Here is a 12,225-nt window from a genome sequence, read left to right as displayed (position 1 = left end):
GGACTTTGCCCTGCCCGACCCTCTGAACCCCCAGCCCTGGAGACGCCTTTGTTTCATCAGCTTTTACTCCAAAAGGATTTTACAGGATCCGTTTATTTAAGCAAACTTTTAATTTGGTTTTGTTTTCTCTTCAGGGACTTCATTTGTAAAACTCTACTGTGTGTGCACAAAATCAGATGATTGAAAAGATTGAAATGCAGGGCAGCGGAGAGCCAGCTCAGCCTCAGGGGACCTGGGATCAATGCTCCGCCTGCATCCCAAATGGACATGCTAGCTCTTCTTACATTGGCAGAGGCAGAGAGTGAGTGTTAAAGTACTGGTGTCAGAGAGGAGAGTGTTTTGCTCGTTTGTTTTCTTTGGTACCGGGGATTGAATCCAGGGGTGCTGAACCACTGAGCCCCATCCCCAGCCCTTTTTTACATTTTATTTAGAGGCAGGGTCTCGCTGAGTAACTTAGGGCCTCATTAAGTTGCTGAGGCTGGCTTGGAACTCACGATCCTCCTGCCTCAGCCTCCAGAGCCACTGGGATGACAGGCACGGACCCTGTGCCCAGAAGGTAGGATGCTTTTAACTCCAACAAAGGAAAGTCTGGACTAAATGCAACCCAAATAGTAAGCGTCTGTTTTACAAAACAAGACCTGCAGAGGTGGGCAACTCCAGCAATCTCAGCAATGGCGGGCTCTTGCTTTCCCTGTGCTCTGCTCCTGTCGGCCGAAGCCCCCCTTGGAAGCACAAAATGACAGACACGGATGCAACCTTCACAATGTCTCCAATTCCATGCAAACAGGAGGATGGGGGTGAACAGATGTATTTCTCCTCATGCTACTCCTTGTCATCGGGGCAGAACATTCCCTCCAGAATCCCTCAACAGCTCAGCCTCGGCGGGACACTCGCTGGGTCCACTCTCATCCCTGGGCCAGTCGCCAAAGGGTGATTCTCAAATTATGATTGGCCCAGGCCAATCTCATCCTCCCCAGAGCTGGGCATGTTGCCAGCCGAGAGGGTGGGGGGGAGAGAGAGGGAGGGAAAGAGGGAGAGAGGGAGGGAAAGAGGGAGGGAGGGAGGGAGGGAAAGAGGGAGGGAGGGAGGGAAAGAGGGAGAGAGGGAGGGAAAGAGGGAGGGAGAGAGGGAGAGAGAGAGAGAGGGAGGGAAAGAGAGAGAGGGAGGGAGAGAGAGAGAGAGACAGAAAGAGAGGTGCTCTGAGGAGAGTAAGAAAAGAAACCTTGTGGGGCAGGCCGACCCTGGGCCCACCTGGGCTATATAGGGTTCTCCATCCAGTCCAATACTGAGAGGTCACCGGCAGGGGCGAGTGAAGAACTTTCCATGTAGATCAGTCCAAACCTAATTCCATAATAATGCCACCCCCGTTGCCATTGTTTTTATCCAAAGGATTAAAGGTGGAAGGCGAATCCCAAAGACCAAAATTCTTCTCCGGCTTTAAGCTGCGGCTTATTTTATTGTCCTAAATATTTTTTCTATACAGTCACTGAAAACATTGGTCTTACACTTACCTCAATGAAGCTGGGAGGCCATCGCTGTGTATTCTTTTCATGTTGATGGCTGAATCGAATAGCGGCTGACACGTCATCGTGGACCTGGCCGGAGGCTTATCCTGACTTCTGGGAGAATTCCCTCCATCCATCTGTGCATCGACGAGAGCTTTCCTTCACACTGAGACACCCACCCGACCCGGCTTCCTGCCGTCCCCAAAGAAGCTGTCCCTGATCTTCGGCCACTGCTCCCCGGGAGGCCTCCTTGTCCCCTGGCTGGGGGTGGTTCTTCTTCATCTCAAATTTATTTTGTTGACTGGGCCTGGATCGGCTCCTCCCCCACGCTGCCGTCCCCCCTCTCCCCGACTTCCATGTCCTTTGGAACACCTTGCCATCTCGCATGGCCCACAGAGAGAGAAATTCCCTTGAGGGGAACCTTCAAGGTCACAAATCACAGGTGACGACTACAAACAGATCTTTTGAAACCGGGCCCTGTCTGGAGCCATTGAGGAACAGCGGTAGAAATGAGCTGAGCCAGTGAGCAAGTGGGCAGTTCCAGCCAGAGTGGACAGAGGGCTCCGTCTCCCGAAAACTCAGAAGACCGTGGGGCAAACTAACTGCCAGTCCCCTAAAGGGAAGGAGAAGCCCAGAGACGTGGGAGGACCCTCCAGGTCTGACTCAGGGATAGAGAACGATGCAGGAAAGACAAGGAGACGTCGCAATGGTGAGGAATCTGATCCTATGCTGACTGCGAAGGCTTTTTCTGATTCTCCAGGACCCGAAGACATTTAGTAGATGTCAAGGATTGCTTTGTTACCCCGTCTGTCTCCAAAGACTGCTACCCACTCCCGTCCTTATGAGATTTAACAATGAAACACAGGGAATATGGAATACCTAGTATAGGCTGGGCATCCTTTATCCCCAAACCCCAAACCCAAAACACTCCCAAGTCTGAAAGATTTAGAGAACCAACATGACACCACAGGTTGAAAGTTGCACACCATGAAACTGTTTCATGCACAAAATTAATAAGAATATTACATGAGGTGGACGCTGCAACGCACACCTGTAATCCCAGTGACTTGGGAGGCTGAGGCAAGAGGATTGCAAGTTTGGAGGCCAGACTTGGCAACTTCATGAAACCCTGTCGCAAAATTTAAAAAAAAAAAATTGAAAAGATGGGGACTGGGGATGTAGCTCAGTGGTAAAGCACCCCTTGGTTCAGTCCTCAGTACCTAAAAAAATAAATATACTTTATTAAATTACCTCCAGATTATGTGTATAAGGTATATGTGAAACATAAATAAATTTCCTGCTTAAACTTGGGTTCCTTCCCCCCAAAAATCTCATAATCTATATGCAAATATTCCAAAATTTTAAAATATCCAAAGTCAAAGACAGTAGAATGAATTGGACAAAACTTCCCTATGATCATATATAAATACACGACCAGTGTAACTCCACATCATGTACAACCACAAGAATGAGAAGTTATACTCTATGTACATACAATATGCCCAAATACATTCTACTGTCATGTATAACTAAAAAGAACAAACAAAAAAAAATTTTTTAAATTCAAAGTCAGGCTGGGGATAGAGCTCAGTTGGTAGAGTGCTTGCCTCACATGCACAAGGCCCTGAGTTCAATCCCCAACACACACAAAAAAAAAAAGAATTCAAAGTCCAAAATAGTTCTAATTCCAAGCATTTTGGATAAGACATACTCAATCTATTATTGTTCATAAAGGTTGAACCAGATCTTTCTGTAAATTTTGTTCCCTTGAAATCTTCTGGTAATACATAATGAAGAATGAAATAGGCAATATTTCATGGTTTGGCTTGCACATTATTTCATGTTTCCTCTACAAACTCCCAAATCCCCGACCAATTTTCTGGTCTTCTCCTTCATTTTCTTCTTTTTCACAACCACAAACATCACCTAGGCATTTCAACTTCACTCAGCCCCCAGATTCAAAAATAATAATCACAAATTCGAAGCAAAAAACTGTCTCCTGTGGATACAGACGGCTCCAGGTGTGTCCTTGCACCAGACTGAACCCTGAAATCCTGATAGACTACTGTCCGGTCGGCTCTGTTTGCTTACAGATACCATTAAAACCTGGGTGCTGATAATCACCTGCTCCCAGCTGCAGATCAACCATGCAGGCGCACTCCAGACCAGCTCCCCCTGGTCCAGACACCATGCTGATACTCCGGAAGACCTCGGACTCATCAGAATGATTAAGAAAAAATACACCCACTTATGCCTTGCCAGACCAACTAAGTTCAAATTAAGGAAGAATGAATCCTGATTCCCGGAAATCACCTGCCCTTCCCATAAATAGCTCTGATGACGGCATATCTACCACACCCCGGTACAACCCAGCCCTAGTAAAACCCAGACCCAGACCTGCTGGGGCAGAAGGGGCCTGGAGAGTGTGAGCTCTCCTTCTCCATTCATTGGCCATATAATAAATTGTCCTGCATGGTCCTGGCAGAGTTTGGCTATTCACCAATGGTAATGAGCCATTACATCCTGGCTAACCCTTTGGCACCCAGGGGACATGATATGATGGAGAGAGCTCCGGGTCAGAGCAACAGACCTGACTCTGTGCCAGACCACCCTAAGCGTGCCTTATTTTTCCACATATAAAATAAGGGGGGATTGACCAGGTGATTGCACACAGCGAACCCTTCCAAGCAGTGTGACCTGCAATGAAGAGCAGAGATTCTGGGCTGGGAATATAGCTCAGTTGGTAGAGTGCTTGCACAAGGCTCTGGGTTCTAATCCCCACACCACCAAAAGAAAAAAAAAGCAGAGATTCTGGGGTCCTCCCACTTCCCCCCGGGGTGATTCTAAAGCATCTTCTCCCAAGTTTAATAACCTTGGGCAAGATCCTTCGTCCCTCAGTGTCTTGATTTCCCTATCTGTAAAATAAACAAAATTAAATCACTTACCCTGTGAGATTGCCTTAAAGATTAAGAATTCACCTAGGCCAAGTGTTTAGAACAGAAGTAAGTTCTCCATAAGTAACTAGAGCAGACGGTGGATCCTAAAAGAAAAGAAACAAAGGGAAGAAAAAACAGACACTTTGTTAGATGTCGTTTGCAGACTATCCAATGCACCCATTTTATGTAAGTAATTCAATGGGGTTTAGTATATTTATTTCAGTCAACCAGTACCACAGTTTTAGGACATCAAAAATAAACTAGAGGGCTGGGGCTATAGCTCAGTGGTAAAGCGCTTGCCTAGCACGTGTGACGCACTGGGTTCGATCCTCAGCATCATATAATAATAAATAAATATAATAAAGGTATTGTGTCCATCTACAACTAAAAATATTTTTAAAATATTTTTAAAAGATAAAAGAAAAGAAAGAAACTGGCCCTTTAGTTCTCACTCTTCTAATCCTGCATACCCTACCCCTAACCCTAGGCAACCACGAACCTTTGGTCTCTATAGATTTACTTACGAGATATTTTGTATAAATAGAATGATACAACATGCGGTCTTTTGTGACCATCTTTTTTCCTTAACGTAATGTTTCCAAAGTTCATCTCTGTTGCACATGAATCAGCACCTCACACCTTTTTTACTGCAAACCCTACTGTATGGATATACCCATTTATCAATTGATGGGCACCTGGTTATTTCCCATATTTTGGCTACTGTGACTCACGCTGCTGTTATAAACGTGCATGTGCAAATTTTTTGTGTGGTCATAGATCTTCATTTCCCTTGGGCTTAAACCTGGGAGTGGGATTGCAGGGTCCTATGGTAAACCATTAGACTGGGTTCCAAAGTGGCTACGTTGCCTTTCATTCCACATAGTGGTGTATGAAAGTTCCAACTTTCCCACATCCTCAACAAAATTTGCTGTTATTTGACTGTTGTATTATGGCTGTCCCTGTTGGTACCAAGTAGTATCTCCTCGTAGCTGTGACTGCATTTCTTTGATGATGGTGAACACGGCTCTGCATGAACTGTCTGTAAGTTAGGGATTCTACCTATTGCTGATGCTTCCAGAGGCCTTATACCACCAGAGACACTTTGATAGTAGGCACAGATCCTAGGTTCCCAGGAGAGTTTGAAAATTCAGTACAATACAACTTGGCCCAGGCAACAAGATCATGCTAGCAAGTTCTTAATGCTACAGCAATGAAGGGCAACTGGAAGTTAGATATCAGCCTCACTTCAGGCAAGTCCCTGTTTACCTCCCAGGCCTCCCAAGCCTCTTCCATTTCTATGAAAACCTAGAAACACAATTCACAATAGCTAAGCTCTGGAACCAAACTAGGTGCCCTTCAATAAAGGAATGGATAAGAAAATGTGGTGTATATATACACAATGCAATATTACTCAGCCATAAAGAACAATGAAATTATGGCATTTGCCAGTAAATGGGTGGAACTGGAGACTATTTCATGCTAAGTGAAATAAGCCAGTCCCCCCAAAAAACCCAAATGTTGAATGTTCTGTCTAATACACAGATGCTAACACACAGTAAGGGGTAGGGGGCAGGGAATAGAAGTTCATTGCACAAAGGGGAATGAAGGGAAGGGGGAGTGGGAATAGAAAAGACAGTAGAATGAATCCGACATAACATTCCTTTGCTCATATGTGAATGCACAACCAGTGTAACTCTACATTATGCACAGCAATGAGAATGGATTCTAATTAAATAAGTTTTATTCCTTGTATGTATAATATGTCAACTACACTCTTCTGTCATGTATATCTAAAAAGAACAAATAAAAAAAATTTTAAAGTTTAAAAAAAAAGAAAATCTAGAAACACTAAGCTAGCCCTTTTATTCCAGTGTCTTCCAAGGACACCACCCACCCACCCCCAATGCAATAATTTTGGCTTTCTTAGTTTCTGCTGTCTTGGTGTTATTCTCATAATTTAAGCTTCTCGTTGGCAATAATCGCTGTAATCCAACATACAAGTCACGAAGGTCAGAATCTTACCACATTCTGAGAAGGAGACTCCTTCAACTTGTCAAATCTGATTAAACTGGTGACTTTGAACAAATTAATTTCTTTCCACCTCCTCATTGGTCAAACAAATTCATGTCATCTAATGTGAAGAGGTGGGACGGAGCAAATTAAAAAGTATTTGGCACAAGCCCTGGACAGAAAAGCAGCACGGAATCGATGCACACCACCTATCAGCCTGCTTGTGCCTACTCTAGGTCATTCTGCTTAAAGTCATCTGCACGGGGACCCTCCAACTTCAAGGGAAACGTGGTGCCTGGCAGGACTCGAGAAATGGGCTGCCCAAGGGGGCAGTTTGCTGGGAGGTTGGAATCAAAGAGAGACGGAGCCCAAACCCACAGGGACCAAATGCACAAGGCCGGATCTTCAGGAGAACTTTCATTTCATAAAGCTCCGAGCAAAGGAGTCCAAGCAGGAGACCTCGGGCCATCCAAGGCAGCCCAGAGCCTCCCACCCTCCCTGGATGGCCCGTCCTTGGATGCTGCCGGAGATCTTGCTGAGACTCAGAAAAAAGAATCGGAACAGAACAACGTTCTCCACACCTGGCCAGAAGCCGCATCTCAGATGACTAAAGACAGCGCTCTTTTCTCCCTTCATGCCTGGGAGGGTGGTTGTACAACAGGTCCACCAGCTGAGGACGGGCTGGAGGGCCCGGAGGCTCCGCAGACTGGTCACTTGCTGCCATCTACGGGTGGAACATTAAAAGTGACCTGAGGCGAAATTAAAATTTCACCCATTCGTTATGGTACATTCAAGTGTTATTCTACAGGAAATATCCAAGAAGTTGTTTTTCCCTTATTCACTATTTTTCCCAATACGCATAAATATAAGAAGGAAGGTTTAGGATACCTAGTAATCTTACAATAAACAGCCTCAAGTCTGTCTGAAAATAGTGGTTGAGATTGTGCTACTGACCTGAAAACCAAATGGATTCTGATTTGTCTGTCCCACTACAGCCTTTATTTAACTGGGAGCAGATTTTTTTTTAAAAAGTGATCAAATTAGGTCAAGGTATTTGCTAAATAATACAACTTGTCCTTGTCATCACTGAAATTAAACTCATCAAACCTGTTATAGACGTCCACTGGTCACGGTTGCCATGGAATCAGCATCTTTACAATTATTTTTTAATGGTACTTTCTCTCCACAGCTAGAAACTTCTGCACAGAGAGACGGGAGGGTGGGTTTCCATGAGAGAAATCTCAAATATGTCCTAAAATATTTATGCCACTTTGCAAACAAGTCCAAAACATGAATCAGGGCTGCCTCTACCAGAGAGAGAAGAGAATGTACTCTCACACACACCAAAGCACAGGCTGGCTTGCCAATTCTAGGTAAATTTAAAAGTCCTGGGGTATATTGAATAGAACAAGAGAATGGGAGTGGTAACTGTCGTTGGGGAGATGGAGGTGTGTGATCTAGTCATGTACGCACATCATAAAGGGTTTCTTATGGGGGGGTCCCCAGGGACACGTAACCACTGAACTACATCCCCATATCTTTTTATATTTTATTTTGAGACAGTTTGCTTGCTATGCCTACCCTTAGCTAGATCTTAGGTCTTAGAAGGTAGAAATAGTATTTCATTTATCCCTGTATACCCCCAAAGATATCCCAGTCTCTGAAATTTAGGCAAAAAAATATATATATTTGTAGAAATTTAATCAAAAAATTTTATTTGGTATTTACCAGGTACCGACTGCTGTTCCAGATCTTTGTTCTGGACACTATTACAGGGGGAAGGACGGGAAGGAGGGAGGAAGGGAGGAGGAAGGAGTGTGTGGGAGCAACTGGATGCTAACTTTAGCCAAGCAGCCAAAATGTAGGCCAGGAGGAAAGTATCTCATGGAATGGATCAGCTCAAAGGGCCTTTTGATTGGCTAATACCTGTGCCCAGGTGTCCACCTATCAGCCTGCATCCCGAGAAGATACAAGGCGTAGAAGCTAAATCCGTGGGGGCTGACGGGACTCCAGGAGAGCCCTTCACTGTTTTGAGCTAAAGATGACCAGGTCACCTTTGTGAAATCTAAAAATAGAGCCCCATCTATTTTATTTACACTCATATCCCTAGCACTGAGGACGGTTCTTGGCACCTATCAATAAATATTTACCGAATTAATATTAATACCATATCCTTCTACTAGAGGCATTGTCTGGCACCCTGGTGAAAATGTGGTTTTTCAGAGAGGGCACCCTCAAGGTCACCTAAGAAGAAACTCTCTGAATGCCAACTGGCAGCCCAATGTCCGATTTCTGAGTGTCCGAGGTTAATCAGTACACTGCTCAGATCCTAGACCATCTTATTAATACTAGCCAATAAATACAAAAGACCGGGAAGAGCGACCCACAGCCTGGTCACCTGCCTGTGCTGCAGAGCTGCGCTCCATCCACCTTCTGCCTGGTGCTGTCTGAGGGTTCCATGATAATCGCCGAGTTACATAACCACCCAAATGAGATTGTTCCTCCATCTGTTGAGGGCCATCAGTGCCCTCATGCAATGAATTTCAATTTAAGGAGCTTTATGTCCCATCTGGAGCAAGAGGATTCATTCCTATATAAGAGGAAAAGATCGTTGTGATTTTAACCTGGTTTTAATGGAAATGACTCACTCGATGCAAACTTAAAATTCTAAATATTGTATGTTTCAGCACATGGAGAGAGAAGCGTCTTGCCAGGGATTATTTTCAAAGTCACATTTTCACCGCAATAAATGCTCATTAAACATAAACGGTAGACACAAGAACTCTCGCCTCAGCATTGTAACGGGAGAAGACTTGGAAGCAACCCAAATGTCCATCAAAGGAGATGGGACAACGAGATTGTACTGTGTTCAAACCATGCAGCTATTAAAAAGAATGAGGTGGATGTACATGTGCCAGTGTGACAAGATGTCACAGACATAGCAATCAACGAAAAAGAGCAAGATGCAAAACGCTCTGCGTGTTTTTAATACCGACGATCGCTTGCAATAAATGTCAGTCTATGCATATCAAAAAATCTGGGAGAATATACAACAAACTATAAACGGTAATTACTTTGGGAAATAACATGATGGGGTAATATAACTTTTAACTTGACACATTTACAATGATCACGCATCACTTCTGTAATTTAAATAGTGCTTATTTTATTTCATTTTAAATACAAGTATAATAAATTTAAATTTAGTAAAGAAGCTGAAAGTTTGAGACAACAGTACATATGTGAGAAGATTAGGATCCTTTTAGAGAAAGACCGAATGTCTTAAGTATTACAAATGTTTATTTTTAATTAATTTATTTATTTGGCAGTACTGGGAATTGAACCCCAGGCCTTGCACATACTAGATAAGCAGTTCTACCACTGAGCTGTACCCCAATCCCTTTTTATTTTGAAACAGAGCCTTGCTAAGTTGCCCAAGCTGGCCTTGAACTTGCAATCCTCCCAAGTAGCTAAAATTACAGGTGTGTGCTACTGTGTCTGGCAAACATTTATGTTCTTTAGCCTAATAATCTGTAATACAGAAAAAAAAAACTTTACTCACAAAGGCGTTTGTTACTTTGTTGTTATTACAGGGGAAACCTGGAAACAGTCCAAATGGTTAACAAAAGAATAGTTAAACAAAGTACTGTTCTCCATAAAATATTATGCAGCCATTTAAGGTTGTGTTAAGAAGACCGTAAAAACAGCATGAAATGTCATCTTATAATGCTAAGGATTAATGGCAAAATATAAAATTAGATATCCAAATATGTTTGGGAGAAGTATCTCAATAGACAAGAAAACAGGTGTTTACCAGAGCTAAGAGCAATGTTCACAATACCACCACTCTTCATTAGTTTTCCTTCTTTCTACAATTTTATATTTTCTAATTAACCATCTACCACATTTGTGACATAAAATAATGCAGCCACTGCTGTTGGTGAGATAATAGACACAGTAATGCTCTTAATCGCAGAGCTGGCATATACATTTATTCACTTTTTTCTTTCTTTCCCTTGTCCCTGGTCTTCATTTTAAAGAGAATCGAGTTCATCAACCTTTCCAGTGCTCTGGAGGGACTCACTCATCTCTCACTCCTTTTCTGGGACATTCTACTGCTTCACTAGACTGAAGCAGAAATTCGCCTTCGAGGAGTGTTTCCTGAGTTGACACGGCAGCTGACTACTTGATTCTTCATCTATAAATTTACCATATTTGTCACAGAAAATGATGCATTCACTGCTATTGATGAGATAGAAAAAAACAGCAACATTCTTTATCATTGGCCTGGCATATAAATTTATTCACTTTTTTTTTCCGCTTATATACCATCTGTCAAGTTTAATTTAAGCGGTATTTTTTAATATAATCAGTATCTCCAGCACATTTTCCTTCACAATGCCTTGTCTCTGCATCAGGCCATCTCTTTGAAGTTCTTTATTGTGCTTGCTTTGAGATTCTCCAACTCTGTGACTATTTCTGGATCTCTCAGTAATGTAATGGTTAGGACAGGTGACTGTATGCTGCAGTGACGAGTAATCCCCGGAATTTGAGTGGTTCAAACAACAAAGCTTTGTTTCTCACTCGGTCAGACGACTTTCCATTAGAGTCTATAAACAAGTCAGGATGGCGCCTGGCAAAATGCCAGAGGGAGTGGTTTGTGAAGTAAGGCCAGCAAGCCATTAAGTGTGGAGATTTCTTATTGGTTGACTGCTGTATCTAGTTTATGCTAATTAAGATAAGCTGTGTGGAATGTATATACACCCCTCCTGTCCTACAATAAACGGCTCCCTCTCCTGCTGTATCAATCTACACAAGCTGTTCGTCACCCGCCGGTTATTTTGCTGCAGCCGGACTGCAGCAACTTTCCTTGCTCTTTGGCATCCATGACCTGAACTGCTTTCCTACTGCATCTCCACCATCTCAGAGGAGTAGAAGAGACAACAGGAGGAACCCACTTCTGCACATTCTATCCACTAGAACTAGTCCCAGGGCCCTAACCCAACTGCAAGGAAGGCCTGATAGATGCCCACAGAGGCATTTGGTGAGCAGCAGGCTTCCCCTCTGCAAGGGCAGCTTGTGTCTCTTTTTGTCCCAACTGTGTAGCACAAACCTCTTCTGTCACACTCTGGTTTCTTCCCCATTGGGGTCACATCCTCCCCTTGTCCCCGGATGTCCCTGTTCTATATGTTCTGAGACTCACAGGCTTCTTTAGCTTTTTTGACATCTACAAGGTTAGGCTGGGATACAGCGGGAGGCAGGGACCTCTCCTAGGTCACCCACGTGTCAGGAACCAGGCATAGAAAGTTTTGCTGCAGGTTTCTAAAGCCTTCTTGGAAATGAGTAAGGGCATAGGAGAATAGCAAGTCCCAAGCCAGACTCAGCAACTTAGCAAGACCCTGGCTCAAAATGAAAAATAAAATGGGCTAAATGGGCTGGGGATGTGGCTCCGAGGTTAAGCCCCCCACTTAACGGTTGAGGGCAACAGAAAGTGGTTGCACATGCCTGTAATCCCAGCTATTCAGGAGGATCACAAGTTCAAGGGCAGCCTGTGCAACTTAAGGAGACCCCTGTCTCAAATTTATTGAAAAAGAGGAAATGGATAAGGGCCCCAAGATGGTGATCCTTCTCTAGGGAACACTGGACCTGTTTTATTTTGTTGTGTTTTAGTTTCTATCTCGACTCAAGCATACATAGGACTGGTACACAGAAAGGACTCAAAATACGTTACTGGACTCTTTCATCCCCTGTGTTGTGATGAGGGAAATAATCTT

General features: G+C 43.7%; 1 protein-coding gene across 1 annotated transcript in view; it reads right to left on the bottom strand.

Annotated features, from left to right (window-relative positions):
• Positions 1-12,225, bottom strand: part of Rnf182 (ring finger protein 182) — a 98,600-nt gene that overhangs the window by 66,908 nt on the left and 19,467 nt on the right. Inside the window, exon 2 of the mRNA XM_078020558.1 lies at positions 4,451-4,545. The gene's annotated coding sequence lies outside the window, so the exon portion shown is untranslated. The remainder of the gene's footprint in view (positions 1-4,450; positions 4,546-12,225) is intronic.

The sequence above is a fragment of the Ictidomys tridecemlineatus genome, chromosome 8 (genome assembly GCF_052094955.1).
Source record: "Ictidomys tridecemlineatus isolate mIctTri1 chromosome 8, mIctTri1.hap1, whole genome shotgun sequence".
In the NCBI taxonomy this organism is placed as follows: domain Eukaryota; kingdom Metazoa; phylum Chordata; class Mammalia; order Rodentia; family Sciuridae; genus Ictidomys; species Ictidomys tridecemlineatus.
The sequence above is the reverse complement of the archived record's forward strand: the minus strand, read 5'-3'. Positions and strand labels throughout refer to the sequence as shown.